This window comes from Chrysemys picta, chromosome 3 (assembly GCF_011386835.1).
Source record: "Chrysemys picta bellii isolate R12L10 chromosome 3, ASM1138683v2, whole genome shotgun sequence".
NCBI lineage: Eukaryota > Metazoa > Chordata > Testudines > Emydidae > Chrysemys > Chrysemys picta.
In genome coordinates this window covers 173072639-173090046 of record NC_088793.1, presented here as the reverse complement: position 1 = coordinate 173090046, position 17408 = coordinate 173072639, and the positions used below count along the sequence as shown (strand labels likewise).

The window sequence follows — 17408 nt, the reverse complement described above, 5'->3', positions numbered from 1 at the left end:
TGAGGGAAACTGCAGACCTTGGCTGCTTGGTAAAGGGCCCTGGACTGGAACTCTGAGTAGAGGGTGGGCCTGGGTTCCCCTACCAACCACTGACAAGTGATGTTGTGACTCAGGCAGTCTGCTAGTTCACTGCCCCTCACAGCAGGAGTGACAGGGTCAGAGCAGCAGGCATGAGGATTGCTGAATGATACTTGTCCAGAGATGCTTGGCAAATATTTCTCTTTCCCCCCCTCCCACCAAAAAAGGGGAAACCATGGTGTGACCTGGCGGGAGGGCTGAGTTGTGAAGTAGCTACACTGTGATTCCTTGAGGAGGAGGAGAGTGGCAAATGGTGGAAGAGAGGGAAGGAGTGAGTGGGATGATGGACTTGTGACTGTTGGAAAGGGGTGCTAAACTGGGTGAGCTAATCCCCTCATTTGCCTGAAGGGGGTGCTGTTCAATGGTGAGTAGAGCACCTCTGTCACAATGAGCCCCAATGTGTCTGACAATTAATGTTGCCAGACTATAGTAAGAAGTTTTGGCCACTGCACCCCTACATCAATCAATTTTGTGCCCCAGCCCCCACATTGACTCTGTACCCTCAACCCCAAATCAGTTAATTTTGTGCCCTCCCAGTTCTCTCTTCCAACCCAGTCCACCCACCTAGTCACACAATTCTGCACTCCCCATTGCCTGCAGTCTCACATCTGCTCCGTGCTCCCAGAACACCTTTCCTCCTTGTGGAGGTGTAGAGGTTCTTCACCCATTCCCATGCCTGGTGGGAGGGCAGGTCTAAGAAGGTTCTCCTTTCTCCTGTCATAGGCCTGGGAGTGCAGCATTAGAAAGGAAGAGGGATGAGCAGAGAAGAACTTGACCTGTCTTTCACAAGAGAGGAGGAGGGAAGGAGCCCTAAGATATGGGGTTCTTTCTGCTACCTCCTTTACCCATCTCCCTTGTGAAAATGTATTGCCTTCTCCATGTCTTCCTCTCCCTATCCAAAACCTGCTCTTGAGGAGAAGGGGGAGGGAGAGAGTTCTGCCTGCCTCCTGAAGCAGCTGTCATTAGCTGTTCTCCAGGAGGCAGAAAAGTAGGGAAGGCAGCCAATTTAAGGGGGTTTTCCCCTGTATAGTCTGAAAATTGCATGAATGCTGGACCTTCTCCTGTCCCTGTGAGACTGGTTCCAGAAGAGGCCAAAATTGCATCATTTGCAATAAATTTGTGAGATTTGGCAACACTGAAAGAGGGAGGACTCATCTGTGTTGGAGAGGCAGAGAGATGGAGGGCAAGGAGATGACGCAGGGGGAATGAAGGGACTAACATTCATATGCCAGTGTCTTCTGTGACTGCAGTAATTGTGAATGGGTCAGAAGCAGTGGAGGGGGAGAGCTGAGCTGTGGAACATTGGGGGTGAGTGAAATTAACTGTCCAAAACCATAATTAATGCAGAGTCAAGGTTGCCTAGTGCTGAGACATGCCCTTCCAACATTTGGAGTGTGGCTAAACTTAAACTTCTGGTTTTCAGAAGTTTAAATTTGTGTTACCTTAACTTGTCTTTGCTTGACTTTCAGAGGATAAAGTTTAGCCACTCTCCAGGTGCTGGAAAAACAACATAAGGCACCCCTGGGCAACCATAACTCTGTGGTAACCAAGTTTTGGGGCAGTTAATTCAAGTATATGTTGAACTTAATTGTTCTGTGTTACTTATGGATCTTGTTTGAACTAGTTCACATTGGCAACTTTGGCTAATACTCAGATACCTTCATGCTTTTTCCTATTTCATAAAATCTGTAAAGCCACTGTCCTTTACTTCAAATCCCTATTTAAGATTCACCTCTGCAGTGATGCCTACAAAACCATTTGCTGATCGTGGCTAAGTAGGTAACAAGCTGATTGTGCCTCTTCCTTTTACCACTACCTTGCTCTTACTCACTCCTTTGCACTTACTAACTTCCCTATTCCTCCCCGACCTCTACCTTACTTAAAAAAATTAGAAGAAAGGAAGAAACAAAAACAGCCAACAACCAAATGTGATTGTCAAAGGCTGTGTCAATTCTTCACCATATTCATTTGCTTTCATGTTACATCCCCATTCCCAATCCTTCAAGTGTCTGTCTTTTAGGCCCCAAAACAAGAAAGCGGTTAGGCATGTATTAAAGTCCATCCCTGCCCAGGAAAACACTTACACATGTACCTAGTTCCCCACTGAAGTCAATGGGACTTAAGCATGTGCTTAACTTTAATAGGAATGCTTTCCTGAATCAGGGCCTTAGACTTCAATCCTATAAACACTTATGCACGTTCTTAACTTTAAGCACACAAATTGTTCTATCGACTTCAATCTGACTACCAACATGAGTAGAGCTAAGCATATACATAAGTGTTTGCAGAACTAGGGTCTTAGACTGGAAACCTTCCAGGTTTCTAATTTCTTCATTCCTCACCCTACCTGATGAATCTTTGGAAGGCACTGTCTCTGACCCCCATTACCCCTTCTGGTGCTGGAGAGCATAGCTTCAGGAGGCATGCTACTAGGAACCCAACCTCATGCTGTATTATCTCTTCCCAGGAATCTCTGCAGAGCTTCAAAAGGCATGATGTTCATTCTTTCCCAGCCTGCCCACAATTGTCACTAGCTCCTCAAGTCTCCACTCTCACCCCTTATGCAGAAGCAAGAAGACGGTGCCACACAGGCAACTAATCTGCAAACTTTGAATGGGAAGAAGCAAATCCATGCAAGGAGAGTTCCATCCATGCACAAATCTGGGGGGACAATATAGGGATTGAAGACTTTCTTAGTGCTATTTGTCCAGTTAGGAATTTTTATAGTTGTGACCAAGTTTGGCCACAAAGGATGGAGTCAGATCAGCCAATTTTGGTTAACAGTGCTTATGGTTACTGGGAAGATGAACATTTATATAGTTATGGTTGTCATGGAAAAAGCGACAAAGAGTCCTGTGGCACCTTATAGTCTAACAGACATATTGGAGCATAAGCTTTCGTGGGTGAATACCCACTTCGTAAGATGAATGACACTAGCTAACACGGCTACCCCTCTGATGGTTGTCATGGAGTTTTTGCTTCTCTCTAAGGGTACCACTGCAGGGTAGACTTAAGGCTATTTGGGTGTTGCACAAACACAACATTTCAGTACACGGGTATATGTTAATGAACAGTGTGTAGGCTATGTGTAACTTCTCAGTGTACAAGCTAATTAATATCCAGTTACTGTCCAAATATCACTGATATAAAGAGTGAAAATAAATGATCAGTAACAAGCATCCCATAAACGTTATTTCCTATTTTCCAAAAGACATAAAGGGTTTTGGAAATATTTACTGGCACAAAATAAACTGTTTACAATTGTGGAGTGAATGATCTTACTTTGAATCAATGACTTCCTGTTTCTTGTTTGAATCCTCAAGGGAGGGGAAAAAAATGAGTTCATCTCTTGGCTTCACCCGAGTGTTCTGATTCAGCACTGTAACCTACATAAGTTTCCTTTTCTCTCCCTCCTCACTGTCTCCTTTTTTTTTTTTTTAATCTAAGATCTTTTGTAAACAAACACCCATTAAAATTGGAAATTGTAAGTACAGCATCAGACATTAATTGAAACAAGTTTGACAAGCCTGGGATGATTAAAAACTTTTAAAAAAAATCTTCTTGGTAAGTTTCTTCTCCACACACTTCAAGGAGCCAGAAAGAATGGAGATAGTTTTCCTTTCCTTATTTAAACAAAGTTTTGATTTTTATATCACCGACTTTATGATGTTTTTCAATGTCTTTTTAATACAACACTGTTTTTAGTTTAACAATTTGTATAAGCCTCCGTGTGGCTGCCTGGAGAGAGTGGGTTAGGTCTTCCTGTTTTACCAGGATTGTGCAGTTTTCAAAACAGTTTGTGGAGGATTTTCTCCCAGCTCCAAAAGATATAATCACTTTGAGCTATTAGGGTTCGGTGATACGTGGACCATACGTGCCTAATCTGAGGGACTCCAAATTCACAGGATTTTCAATGCTGCAGCTGTAGAAGTGATGTTGCATAGAAAGGATGAATGAAGAGACGGACCCTGCCTGGGAGTGCTCCAAGAAAGACATTTTTGAGCTTGTCATCGACCACTGTACTGAGTCATGAAGAAACATTGTTAACTTTGGTGGTTGTTTTTTTTATTGACTCCTTTTGTGTAATTCCAGGTTATCATAGAGAGATATCCTGAATTTTTAAAATCCCTTCAAAATTGATTTATAAAGGGTTTTTCTGTTCCCTTGTAGATTTTTATAAGGGTATGGTCATAAGAGTAGAAATCAACTATGCCCCGATCCTGCAATAAGCACTACATATGTGAACCCCTAAAGAGCTCCACTGGCTGCAATGGAGAACTGTGGGAGTGCAGAGGTCTGCCCACACAGAGCTCATTGCAGGATCAGGGCCTAACTGATTCTATAGCCACAACCCATTGTACACACAGCACTGTCAAATAAGTAAATGCTTAAAACAAAACTATTTTCACTAACTTTTAACTTATAGCATTTTAAAGTGTAATTCCTTATTACAGTAGGAACAAGCTTTGCACTCACTAATGGGATTTGCAAGTTGGTGGTGTCAATACATACATACATTTCTTGAGTGTTAAGTGTGGGGGATTCTTCTTGGGAAAGGGCATATGGCACAGAGAAGCTTTAGTGAACGACAGACATGTAGTAAGCTACTGTATCACCAAGCAGGTCTCAGTGTTGTCACTTCCACTTTAGGCAAGTCTTGTATAGACACACAAAGTTGCTTTGGTGCATCAGTATGTTACCCCAGTGGATGACCTCATTATCACAAGGCAATGACATCATGACCCAAAGTGAGGGACCTCTGACACGTTATGACAGTGGTGGCCAACCTGTGGCTCCGGAGCCACATGCGGCTCTTCAGAAGTTAATATGCGTCTCCTTGTATAGGCACCGACTCTGGGGTTGGAGCTACAGGCGCCAACTTTCTAATATGCCAGGGGGGTGCTCACTGCTCAACCCCTGGCTCTGCCACAGGTCGTGCCCCCCTCCTCCCCTGAACCTGCCATGCCCTCGCTCCCCCCCAGAGCCTCTTGCATACCACAAAACAGCTGATTGGGAGCAGGAGCAATGCCAGGGTTTTTGCCGCCCTAGGCGGCAGCACTCCTCTGAGCATTCGGCGGCAGGGGGGAGTCCTTCCGCTCCGCGTCTTCGGGGCACTTCGGCGGCGGGTCCTGGAGCGAGTGAAGGACCCACCGCCGAATTTCCGCTGAAGACCTGGAGCGGAAGGACCCCCCACCGCCGAATTTCTGCCGAGGGCGGCATCCAAATCCTGCCACCCTAGGTGACCTAGTGGAAGCGCTGGCCCTGATTGGGAGGTGCAGGGAGGAAGGATGAGGGTCTGATCAGCAGGGCTGCCTGCCAGTGGGCGGGAGGCGCTGGGAAGGGTTGGGGAGCTGCTGACGTATTACTGTGGCTCTTTGGCAATGCACATTGGTAAATTCTGGCTCCTTCTCAGGCTCAGGTTGCCCACCCCGCGTTATGATGTCCCGATCCTGACTCTATGACATCACAATCTGATGTCATACCATGTCCCCTGGCCGCCAAGCCATCTGCTTTGCCGCTGCCTGAGGCCAGACGAGGCTCCAGGGAGGGGGCCGCCCGCTCCCCCCACAGGCCCCGCCGGGAGCCAAGGGCAGGGGCTGCGGGAGCTCTGCTGCTGAGTGGCCAGGCTGTAGGGGGAGCGGTCCCGCCCGCAGGAGGAGGCAGCCCCGGGGTCCCGGCCCCTGCGGGACGAAAGGGGGAAAGAAATCTCGTCAAACCTGGCAGGGCTCCGGCTGGCTGCTGAGCAGGAGGCCGGTCCCGCGCCGGGTCCCGTCTCTTGTCTCGCAGCTCCGGGCTCCGTTAGGGTCGAAGCCGCCGCGGCTCTAACCGCCTCCCCCGCGCCCGTCCCACGATCCCCGCGGCGGGCAGCGAGGGGCCTGAGCGGCAGCCGCGCCGGCCACTGAGGAGCCAGAGGCTGCCCGGCCACAGGCCGGCGGGCGGGGCCACCCGTCCCCTCTGGTGCCTGCGAAGAGGGGAGGCAGCTTCAGGGCACTGCTGGGAGGGAAGGTCCCAGTTCCTGCGGCTCCCTCCCAGCCAGAGCGAGGGGCTACGGGGCGTGGGACGGCTCCCTGTGGCCGAGGCCGCCAGGGTGCCCCGTCGGGGCACGCCAGGAGCACCTGGTTCCGGCAGGGGACTCCCTGTGTCGGTGCCCGTTGGGGCACGGGACAGCCCATGTTGGTGCCTATTGGGGCATTGGGATCTCTGTGTTGTTGTCCACCAGGGCACCCCCATTGATGCATTGGGATCCCTGTGTTGGTGCTCACGTCGGTGCCTGCCGGGGCACCCCTGTCGAGGTGAGGGGACCCCATGTCTGTGCCCACCAATGGTGCCCCCACAGGTGTGCAGGGACTCCTGTGTTGGTGCCCATCAGAGGCACCCCCATCAGGTTCCCCCTAGGGACCTCCTTGTGTCAATAGTACGGTCCACCATGCTCCATTGGGGCACAGGGATCCCTGTCTCAGTACCCGTCGGGGCAGAGGGACCCTTGTCATGGTACCTGCCAGGGGCACCCCTGTCAGGATGGAGGGATCCCTGTCTCAGTGCCAGCCCAGGGTGCCCACATCAGGGCACTGGGACCCTGTGTTGGAGGTCCTGCTCAACCCATGCAGCCTTGGGATGGAGCATGCTAGGTACAACCAGACAGTGTTAGGTAATCTTAACTACAGATGTTGCTTTTAGCTCCGCAGTGTAATTACATGACTTTTTAACCAAAGGATCATGCTCTGAGTGAAGGCAGAGGACTCCTGACCTCTAACAGGAAAACCCTTGTATAAAGAAATTTGTATAATGATGTACCTTGTTTTGTTGCTTCAAGAACTTGAATTGGCTTTCCCCCTTTCCCGCCAGTCCTGCACAGACATCAGTGGACCTATTCACAGTTAAATATACATGTAAGTCTACAGGATTGGAACACAAGAGGGTAATAAATACACTATTTAGAAACCTTTCATTAATGCTTTTCAATTTCCTTTGGGAATTTCCTACTGTTACTATCAAGTCCTGGTTCTTTCACTTCAGTCATTTGTATCCTGTAATAAATTCCCTACCTTACACTTTTCCAAATATTTGAAGGAGTCATTTAATGCATTGATCCAAATGGGCAGTACCCTGTGATGCTACAGGCTGAGACCCAGAAGGCCAAAAAGAAGACCCATTGACTCCACAAGGGTCTGTCCACATGGTTTACTTCATAGGAGTAAGGCCAAAGTGTAAGCTGGAGAGCAGGTCACAAAAGGCATATCACTTACAATACACGTTAGAGAAATGAACATTCGCTATTTTCTCTATTTAATTTCTCCTCACTTTGACATAGTTGCATTTATTGTATTAGCTTTCCATAGCATAACTTTGGAATCTTGCAGGACAGTTTTCCTGTCCAAAAAAACCTAATAAAAATATTTTTAAAATACAAGAGGATTGCTTCTCCTCTGCTCCTCTTAAGTCTGAGCATTAGCCAGAATGCTAGGTTGAGGTTAATATAATTTGTAGTACTGAAATTAATTTTTATTAGTGAAACAGTTGTACGGTATAGTTGGTGCATAAAGAACTAACACAAAATGTAATTCGTTGTAATCAAAACTTTTGGAAGCGAATTGTATAATAACCTGCATTTCTATTGTAACTTTCATCCTAAGGGATCCTAAATCATATTATAAAGTTAACACATTAATATATCAACTATATACAAGAATGATGCTGCTATCTCTGTGCTGAAAATGCGGGGTGAATTTCAAGTAGGCCAGAACATAATTACCTGAGTTCCAGTTTGGCCAGAGTAATGGACATGAAATCCCTACTCATGCAAAAAGTTCCATGGATCCATAAGTAGCGAGAACATCAGTTTTATATCTCATCTGTTATTCCTATGTAGGTTTTAAATGTAAGAAGATGCAACAAAATGTCACATAAATCCATCTATTGATATGCAGATACAATACAATGAACATATGAATGGATATTGTGTATTCATATAATGATACTTGTACCTTTTCAGAATAATTTACCAATATAAATAAATGATTCATCCTCAGAGAATATTGTATGCGGAACTGATTACCCCATCTCAAAAAGGATATTACAGATATAGAGAGGGTTCAGGGAAGGGTACTGAGAATGATTAAAGGCATGAAAGAATTCCTATAAAGAGAGTTTGAAAAGACTGGGATTGTTTACCTTAGATAAATAAAAGAGGACATGATAAAAATATATAAAATAATGAACAGTAGAGAGAAGGTAGATTGAGAACTTCTGTTCTCCCTGTCTCATAACACAAGAGCAAGGGGATGTTCAATGAAATTAAAAGGTGGTTAATTCAAAGCTAATGAAATTAAATGCTTTTTTATATACAACATGTAGTTGGATTGTGGAACTCATTGCCACTAACTGAGACCAAGAATTTAGCAAGATTCTAAGGAGATACTGGACATTTATATGGATAACAAAAATGTCTGGAGTTATAATAGTTAATGCTAAAAAAGTTTTGGAAGGACTATAAAATCTCATGCTTCAGGGGTTAAACCAATATTTAATTATTAGGAATTATGATGAGACCTTAACTGGCGAGAGATGGGGCAGATTATCCCACATCTGTCTACTATGAGCCGTTCATTTTCCTATGAAGCATCCGTTGCTGGCCATTGTTGGAGACAGGATACTGGACGAGATGGACTATGGGTGTGATCCAGTGTGGTGGTTCCTATGTTTTTCCTTTATTTTTTATTCCTTTTTTCTTCATCCTTCACTCCAATTTTGTTTTACATTTTTTCTACATTATATGGATTTTTCTCAGTCTCTCTCTATTTTCCCTAAGAATAACTTAAAGACATCCTCCTGATTCTGAAGTTTATGAGCACCTCAGAAATGAGGGTGGCAGTGCTGTTAACATTATTCAGCAAAAAAAGTAGAATTTGACAAATATAAACTCGGGTTGGAATTGTTAGTGATCACTAGGGAAGGGGTTTTGACTTTCATGACATAAAACTTGACTTTTAGGAGTTCTTTTCTCATTAAATAAGCAGACCAGTCCATGACTGAGCAAGCTGTCTTCTGGTTACCTGTAGCTTTCTTAAGTGCTTGTGAGATACCAGCACTGTATTATCTGAGCACGTAGCTCGTGAAGAAATCTGACTGGTTTCAGACTGCCTGTTCCACTGTTAAGAAAATTGTGCTCCATCTGCTTATAAGAGGTGGTACTCCAGACCATGCTTTGTATCAATATAAAATAATGTGAACAGCAATTTACTATAGAATATACGCATCTATTTATTTGCATTTTTAAAGCACTTTTCACTGAACTATTTAAATTGAGTATTATGCCATGTGAAATAAGTGATTTATACAGTAATGTTTTACCAGTAAAAACAATTGAAATAATGCAGAGTAGTTCTATTTGAATTATGTTTGAAAAACTATTTTTATAATTATAAAATATGTTTTAAAAAAAATTACAATATTCATGTTATTAGAAAATGATAAATATGAAGGGAGGAAATTGACATAATTTATCTTCACTTTCTCTACAATCTCATAATACATGGGGATATATGGTAGGACACGCTGTGATTAATTGAAAGGGCCCCACATAGATTCTAGCAGGAAAAAGAGTTAAAAATCTCTGTCCAAAAAACTAACAACCTTTGCACTCTAGTAATGGAGACAGGTTATTTAGCAGATTCTAATCAGTCATATGTTGGCAGCAGCCCCCTAATTCCCAAATGATCAGGGAAGTAGTTGTGAATAGATTTCAGGTAGATAGTAAGCTGAAGTCTCTCTTTACCTGGATATGTTTAGAATAGCTGGTTAGTTTGTGACTTGGCTGAAATATGTAAACTTTGTCTCGTGTATGTTTTCACATGGACTGTTATGTAGGGAATATTTTTTGTTTGGCTTACGATGTAAAGAGGCAAGATATTTTGCTGCAACTTCCTATTTGTAAACAAGTTGCACATTACAGCATTTCTTCTCTCAAGGTGCCTATAGGCTAATACAGGTGCACAGAGCTCTTGTGTAATCTGCCACTGCTCCAACTGGCCCATGATGCACTTGTGGTACAGTTTTCTTGTTTGCAGAGAAAGTTGTGTTTTAAAAGCTCACATATTCCATAGCTGATGACACACACACTTTGATATTTTCCTATTTGGCTCTGTGCAGCCTTCAGTTTTTCCATCAACTTGGAGGGACATCAAACAAAGTATCCAAGCAGATTGATATACTGATACTTGCCCTGTCATTTATCCTTCATACTTTGTTTTTTAAAATAGTAGCCACTGAAAAATAGGTTCAAGAATATTATGCTTGTTTGAATAGTAGAAAATGTAATTTTCTTTAATCTAATAGACTTTGTGCGGGTGAACTTTCCACATAGAAGTCACCTCATAGAAACAATCACTCTTAAAACTAATTTATTGTACTGAAGAAATGTTACACTGTTTTTCTTTGTTTGTTTTAGCAAAATCTTTTAAAAATTCTCTTTTATTCTCCTAACAAATTTTATACAAAAATTAATTGAAATCTATATTTCATTACAACTTTGTTAAGTTTTAGATTTGTTTATTGTTGGGTTAGTACAACTTGCCTTGTAAAATGATGTTGTCTTTGATATGGCAATTAAAGTGTAACAAATATACACAACAAACATAACAGAGGAAGCAGTGCATTTGAAAATATGGAAAACATCCAAAATATTTATTAGAGCTGCCAAGTGATTAAAAAAATTAATTGGGATTAAAAAATTAATTGCGCTGTTAAACAATAAGAAAATACCATTTACTTAAATATTTTTGGATGTTTTCTACATTTCCAAATATATTGATTTCAGTTGCAACACAGAATACAAAGTGTACAGCACTCACTTTATATTTATGTTTTATTACAAATATTTTCACTTTAAACACTAAAAGAAATATTTTTCAGTTCACAAGTACTGTAGTACAATCTCTTTATCATGAAAGTTGAACTTACAAATGTAGAATTATGTACAAAAAAACCTGCATTCAAAAATAAAACAATGTAAAACTTTAGAGCCTGCAAGTCCACTCAGTCCTACTTCTTGTTCAGCCAATCACTCAGAAAAACAAGTTTGTTTACATTTGCAAGAGCTAATGTTGCCCACTTGTTGTTTACAATGTCACCTGAAAGTGAGAATAGGTGTTCGCGTGGCACTATTGTAGCCGGTGTCGCAAGATAGTTATGTGCCAGATGCGGTAAAGATTCATATCTCCCTTTGTGCTTTGACCACCATTCCAGAGGACATGCGTCTATGCTGATGATGGGTTCTGTTTGATAACAATCCAAAGCAGTGCGGACTGATGGATGTTCATTTTCATCATCTGAGGCGGATACCACATGCAAAAGGTTGATTTTCTTTTTCAGTGGTTCGGATTCTGTAGTTTCCACGTCAGAGTGTTGCTCTTTTAAGACTTCTGAAAGCATGCTCCATACCTCATCCCTCTCAGATTTTGGAAGATACTACAGATTTTTAAACCTTGGGTCAAGTGCTGTAGCTATCTTTAGAAATCTCACATGGGTATATTCTTTGCGTTTTGTCAAATCTGCAGTGAAAGTGTTCTTAAAATGAACAACATGTGCTGAGTCATCACCTGAGACTGCTATAACATGAATGCGGGTAAAACAGAGCAGGAGACATACATTTCTCTCCCCGAGGATTTCAGTCACAAATTTATTAATGCATTATTTTTTTAATGAGCATTGTCAGCATAGAAGCAAGTCCTCCAGAATGGTGGCTGAAGCATGGAGGGGCATGTGAGTGTTAAGTATATCCAGTATCTAAATACCTTGCAATGCCGGCTAAAAAAGTGCCATGCGATTGCCTGTTCTCACTGTTAGGTCACATTCTAAATAAGTAGCAGGCAGAATTATCTCCTGCAAATATAAACAAACTTGTTTGTCTTAGCAATTGGCTAAACAAGAAGTAGGACTGAGTGGACTTGTAGGCTCTAAAGTTTTACATTGTTTTGTTTTTAAGTGCAGTTACATAACAAAAAAAATCTATATTTGTAAGTTGCACTTTCACAATAGAGATTGCACTATAGTACTTGTATGAGGTGAATTGAAAAATACTATTTTATTTATCATGTTTACAGTGCAAATATTTGTAATAAAATGATATAAAGTGAGCACTGTATACTTTGTAGTCTGTGTTGTAATTAAAATCAATATATTTGAAAATGTGGAAAAAATCCACAAATATTTAATACATTTCAATTGGTATTCTATTATTTAACACTGCAATTAAAACTGCAATTAATCGTGATTAATTTTTTATCACAATTATTTTTTTTTAATCGCATCAGTTAACAGCCCATTAATTGACAGCCCTAATATTTATATAAATATATTCTATTATTGTTTAACAGCGTGATTGAGGTGACTAGTACTGCATGCAGTATTCAAGGTTTGGGCATACCATGGATTCATATTGTGTCATTATGATATTTTCTGTTTTACTATCTATCCCTTTCTTATGGTTCCTAACATTCCGGTAGTGCTTTTGACTGCTACATCACATTGAGCAGATGTTTTCAGAGAACTATCCACGATGACTCCAAGATCTCTTTCTCGAATGATAACAGCTAATTTAGACCCCATAATTTTGTTTGAATAGTTAGGATTATGTTTTCCAATATACATTACTTTGCATTTATCAACAGTGAATTTTATCTGCCATTTTATTGCCCAGTCACCCGGTTTTGTGAAATCCCTTTATAACACTTTTAAGTCAATTTTGGTCTTGATTTTGTTCACCTTATTATCTTCGAGATGTTTGCAAATTGATCGCTTAATTATTTGTTCAATATCTTCATCAATGGTTTAGATAATGGCATAGAGAGTACACTTATAAAATTTGCAGACGACACCAAGCTGGGAGGGGTTGCAAGTTCTTTGGAGGATAGGATTATAATTAAAAATGATCTGGACAAACTGGAGAAATGGTCTGAAGTAAATGGGATGAAATTCAATAAGGACAAATGCAAAGTACACCACTTAGGAAGGAACAATCAGTTGCACTGTACATACAAAATGGGAAATGACTGCCTAGGAAGGAATATTGTGGAAAGGGATCTGGGGGTCATAATGGACCACAAGCTAAATATGAGTCAACAGTGTAACCCTGTGCAAAAAAGCAAACATCGTTCTGGGATGTTATAGATGTAAGCAGAGTCAGGATGAGCTCTACCCTGACATCTGGTGGTGAATTGTGGCGAGTTGTGGAAAATAACTTCAGGGGCTGATCTTGTTTGCATAGGAACAGCCACTCCGCCTAGCATGAGCCCACAGCAGCCCAAATGGTCACTTTGGCTGCTGTGGGATCCCCAGTTTCTCTGTTATTGGGGCAGGAAGAATAAAGTGTTGTTACCCTGATTATGTGAATCAAGGACAGTGAAACTGTTTTATGACAGAAGGACTTGCCATCAACTAAGTAGCACTCGCTAGACAAGGGACATGGGTTCCAAAACCCAGGGAATTGAAAGAGGCTGGGGACAGGTATTTGTACCTGATGGTATGGGCCCCTTTTGAGGGCCTCAAACACCAATTATACTGCCTCCTCTCTCCACTGTGGAATATGAGAGCTAATTTTGATTCTATTAGGAGTCTAGTTACAGACTGCTGAGCTGAATTCACTTTGGACCAATAGTGCACCAACACTGAGGCTCTCCTACTACAAGCTGAAATCACTGAAGAACTAAAATTACTTAAGACCCTGAGGGGAAAAGGACACTGCCAAACTTACTTGGGGGTGGGTCTTTTGCTCATGGTTTGTGTTATGAATCCTGTTTGTTTCCCCAACATTGTGCCGCATTGTTTCCCTCCTTTATTAAAAGGATTTTGCTACACTCAGACTCCGTGCTTGCGAGAGGGGAAGTATTCTTCTTAGAGGCTCCTGGGGGGTGGTATGTAATTATCCCAGATCACTGGGTGGGGACTTGAGCTGGTTTTGCATTGTGTTATTGAAACGGAACCCCTAGATACTGAACCCAACCCTTGTTACTGCCAACTCAGACGGGCAGAAGGGTTACATAAGCAAGACATGAGAAGTAATTCTTCTGCTTTATTCCATAATGATTAGGTCTCAACTGGAGTATTGTGTTCAGTTCTGGGCGCCACATTTCAGGAAAGATGTGGACAAATTGGAGAAAGTCCAGAGAAGAGCAACAAAAATGATTAAAGGTCTAGAAAACATGACCTATGAGGGAAGTTTGAAAAAATTGGGTTTAATTAGTCTGGAAAAGAGAAGACTGAGAGGGGACATGATAACAGTTTTCAAGTACATAATAGGTTGTTACAAGGAGGGAGAAAAGAATGTTCTTTTTAACCTCTGAGGATAGGACAAGAAGCAATGGGTTTAAATTCCAGCAAGGGAGGTTTAGGTTGGACATTAGGAAAATCTTCCTAACTGTCAGAGTGGTTAAGCACTGGAATAAATTGCCTAGGGAGATTGTGGAATCTTCATCATTGGAGATTTTTAAGAGCAAGCTAGACAAACACCTGTCAGGGATGGTCTAGATAATACTTAGTCCTGCCATGAGTGCAGGGGGCTGAACTAGATGACCTCTCGAGGTCCCTTCTAGTCCTATGATTCTATGAAAATCTTCTGTCAAACTTTTCTTAATGGAAAATTGCTTTTCAACTAAATGGAAAATTTTGCAAATTCATCAACATTTTGACAATTATTTCAATTTAAAAGTTTTTGTGGAAATTTTTTTTTCTTGACCAGCTCTAGTTACTGTCCTGACTTGTCACATTGTGTTCTATTTAAAGCATACAACCTGCATTTCAGTGATGGATGAAATTAGGGTTTTATAGAAATAGTTTTAAATATCTCTCAGGTGCTTTGAGACCATCGGATGAAAAGGCCTATAGAAATGTCAATTGTTAGTAAAGTCTTTTTCTGCATATAAAAAATACAATCTCAAGGTTTTTAGTGTCCCTTCAAAGGTGCAAAGATTTTTTTCTATTGCATGGTGCCACAGAGTGGTGAAATTGTGTATTGCTTTAAATAATCAATTTCCATGAGACTTTTGGCATTTAATTATGAATTTACCTCATCTCTTCTAAACTAGCACTAAAACCAGAAAATCCTTTTCATCCCCACAATGACTCCTTTATGCAAACAGATATAGGCATCACTTGTTCAGGTTAACAATAGGTCAGAAAGGAGACTCTAGAAGAGCCAAGAAATCCATTACTGGAGTTCTGATAGCAGGGCCGGCTCCAGGCACCAGCTTAACAAGCATGTGCTTGGGGTGGCCAAGGGAGAAGGATGGCACCTGCGGCAATTCGGGGGCGGAAGGTCCCTGACTCCCTCTAGGAGCGAAGGACCTGCCGCTGAACTGCCGCCGACGATCGCGGCTTTTTTTTTCTTTTCTTCAATTGCTGCTGCCGATCGCGATTGTGGCTTTTTTTTTTTTTTTTTTTGCTTGGGGCGGCAGAAATGCTGGAGCTGGCCCTGTCTGATAGCAAGGTACTTGGGGAGCCTAGTGGAAGAGAGATGAGAAGCCCTAATATGAGAATGATTGGGGAACCCTTGAGGAGAGCCAAAAGGATGTGCAGAAATTGAGCTGAGCATTGCACTTGTAATTATTCTGGAGAAGTTCTATGACCTGTGTTATACAGGAGATCAGACTACATGATCACAACAGTCCCTTCCAGCCTTGGAATCTATGAATCTATGACTGAAGAATTGAAAGCTGATTTCTTTTGTTGGATTCTATGTTTACCCGGGGAGAGGACAAACTATATGACTGGGGTTGGAGGGCTATATTAGGCCTCGTCTACAGTATGGAGTTTTGTTGACAAAAGTTATTTCGACGACCAAAAAGCACTATAATAACATCGCTATTGCATGTTATCACAATATACTCCCTCTGTTGGTATAGTGCATGCACACTTGGTGCTCTAGCAACAACAGTGATAGCAGTGCACTATGGATAGCTATCCCACAGTGCTATTCACCACCTTGTGCCACTAGGACTTGTGGGTTGGTGGAGAGGATCACAGCGCATAATTGGTGTGGGCTCAACATTTCATGATGCACTGTTTTCTATTCCAGTATTCCATAAGCATCTGACTGCAGTTCACAGCATTTTTCAATGGCCCTTATTTGCTGTCCACCTACTAAATCTATGTGAAAGGATGGATCCCACACTGCTCTCTACTGCTCTGTTAAATGTCATTAAAACATCGTGGAGGGCAGTGCAGTTAATCATAAAGTTCCTAATTAAACGGGATTCAGACTTGTCTGAACTGCTGTGTGACAGGGATAGGAGTAACATATGATTACTTTTGGCATTCACGGAGCAGCTGTACATGGCGGATTGTCACTTTTGGTCTTGGGAAACTAGCACTGAGTAGTAGGATCACATCGTTATGCAGGTCTGGGATGACAAGCAGTGGCTGCAGAACTTTCAGATGCGGAAAGCCACCTTCCTGGAACTGTGTGCGGAGCTTACCCCCCACTCTGGCATTAGGACACCAAAATGAGAGCTTCCCTCTTGGTGGAGAAGCACATGACGATTGCAATGTGGAAGCTGGCAACTCCAGACTGCTACTGGTCAGTCGTGAATCAGTTTGGAATCGGGAAGTTGACTGTTGGGGTTGCATTAATGCAAGTGTGCAGGGCCATTAATTGCAATTGGCAATGTGCGTGAAATAGTGGATGGCTTTGCAGAAATGGGTTTCCCTAACTGCAGAGGGGCGGTAGATGGCACGTATATCCCAATTTTGGCACCGGATCACCTTGCAATGGAGTACATCAATAGAAAGGGATACTTCTCCATAGTGTTGGAGTCCTTGTGTATCACAGTGGGCATTTCACTGACATAAACGCTGGATTGTCCTGGAAGGTGCATGATTCACATATTTTCAGGAACACTGGCCTGTACAGAAAGCTGCAAAAGCAGTGGTGGGCAAGCCAGTGGCGGGCTTCTGAACCATTTGTTTACATTTGCATGGCCGCCCGCAGCTCCCAGTGGCCGCGGTTCTCTGCGAGCTGAGGGCAGCCGTGCTAATGTAAACAAACGGTCTGGCGGCCCGCCAGCGGATTACCCTGACGGGCTGCAGGTTGCCCACCACTATGCAAGGGTGACTTTCTTTCCAGACCAGAAGATTCCAGAGGGGGATGGTGAAATGCCCACAGTGATCCTGGGAGACCCAGCATATCCCTTATTCCCATGGCTCATGAAGCATTACAAGGGAAAACTGGATAGCAGTAAGGAGCGCTTCAACAATAGGCTGAGTAGGTGCAGAAGGAGCTGGAATGTGCGTTTGGCAGATTAGAAACATGCTGGCAATGCCTTTATGGCAGGTTAGAC

At 42.6% G+C, this 17408-nt stretch overlaps 1 protein-coding gene across 4 annotated transcripts in view; it reads right to left on the bottom strand.

The window, feature by feature from the left end:
- The window catches only part of PLEKHH2 (pleckstrin homology, MyTH4 and FERM domain containing H2), a 118861-nt gene extending 112858 nt beyond the window's left edge, over nt 1-6003 (bottom strand). For all 4 annotated transcript variants that reach the window (XM_005296103.4, XM_005296105.4, XM_005296104.4 and 1 more), the window contains exon 1: nt 5796-6003. The gene's annotated coding sequence lies outside the window, so the exon portion shown is untranslated. The remainder of the gene's footprint in view (nt 1-5795) is intronic.
- Nucleotides 6004-17408: the final 11405 nt, after the last annotated feature.